A 1,783-nucleotide genomic window follows, 5' to 3' on the forward strand; every position below is an offset into this window, starting at 1 on the left:
TCTCAAGTTCTCTAAGCTTCATCTCTGTTTCTCACCATGTTTAACAAGCTTAGATGGAAACCCAGGTACTTTCCTTGCGAGATGATTTCGCTTCATTGGCGGAAATTAAGAGCTCGATCGAGCTCGTTATTTCTGGTTACGCGTTTCTCTGTTCTTATTTTCGGTCAAGCTCAAGTTCTTGTTAAGTCCCTTCTAAGTTTGTTTTAACTTCACACTTAGAGAGAAAAAGCTTGAGATGAATTACTAGGGATGAAAGAAACCATGATTCGCAATTTTTTTTTTTAGAGCTCGATCGAGCTCATCTTTTTTGGCTTCGTGTTTCAGTCGAGCTGTATTATTTTCGTCGTGCCATGTTTCTCTGTTTCTTAAGCTTGAGCTCTGTTTTGTTGCAATTAGTGTCTACAAGCTCGGTTGAAATAGCATTTAGAAGAGAAAGCTTGAGAATCGCCGCTAGGTTGATAGAAGAAGCGGTTTTGGTTTTCGCATAGAGGAGCTCGATCGAGCTCCACCTTAACAGCTCTAACACTTTTTCATTCCTATTCTTCGCATTGCAGTACCAAGCCACTTGATGCTGAGCTAGCTAGAAGCATCACTGACAAGAGGCGGAGATACATTGAGGCAGAAGAGGAAGAAGAGGAGGAACCACCAGTGGTTGAGGCAGAAGAAGAAGCAGAGGGTTCGCGTCTGACACGAAAGGAAGCTGCAGCCAAAGTAATAAGGCTTGCCAAAGCTAGAGGGTCACGCGCTTCAGCCGAACCTCAAGTAGACGACGTACAAAACGTGGAGCCAGTGCAACCTTCTAGGAGATCACTGGATACAACAGCTCGACGAACAATCCATCCACGGCGGTCACTGTCTCACGATAGAAACCCACAAACTCAGGATCGAGTTGTTAGCTCTGGGGAGTCGTCACGTAGGAGAGCTGAAATAGCTCAAGGAAAAAGACCAGTGGGGCGAGTAAGGCAGATTCAGGAGGATTTAACAGATTCAGAGGAATACACACCGCCAGCCACACCGTCAGGGGAGCAGCTCACTCCACAAGACTACTATAACCTCTTCATGGAATGCGATTTCGCTGCAACAAGATACCCGCATCGCTCTACCATGCGCAAGCTTGGAATTAAAGAGGACGTTGAGCTCCTATTCAAAAACTGTGGTCTTGGAAATTTTATGAGGTGTAACCGTGAAGCATAAAAAGATGAAACCTGCCAGTTCCTCGCTTCTCTCAACGTGTACTACTATGAAGAAAGCGATGAAGACAAGTCTGGGCTAGGCTATTTTACATTCACGATCCACGGAAAGCGCTACTCTTGCAGCATCACCAACTTAGAGAAGTTGTTTGGTTTCCCTAGCGGGACGGAAACCTGCCCCGACTTTGACGACAAAGAGTTGAAGGCACTTTGGAAAACTATGAGCAATGGTGGTTACACATCCTCGAGAAGCAAGAGCAACGAAATTAGGAGTCCGACCATCAGATACTTTCACAAATGTGTTGCAAGCACTTTCTTTGCGCGCCAAGATACCGGGACAGTCAACGAGAGTGAGCTTCAGATGATTGATCTTGCTCTTCAGAGCCTCCTCCCAACCACAACAGATGGCACTGTGCTTCGGGGAGACGGGTCAGACACACCTCTTTCCGTATATTTGTTAAGGCAGTTCCTAGCCTACCGCGATTGGGTAGTCAAAAACCGTGGGAAGAAGAATAACACGTTGACTGTTGGCGGGATAATCACTCCTATCCTATCCAATCGTGGTGTCCCCTTGCGCTCAGATCTTCATGAAC

This window comes from Camelina sativa, unplaced genomic scaffold (genome assembly GCF_000633955.1).
Source record: "Camelina sativa cultivar DH55 unplaced genomic scaffold, Cs unpScaffold00781, whole genome shotgun sequence".
Lineage (NCBI taxonomy): Eukaryota > Viridiplantae > Streptophyta > Magnoliopsida > Brassicales > Brassicaceae > Camelina > Camelina sativa.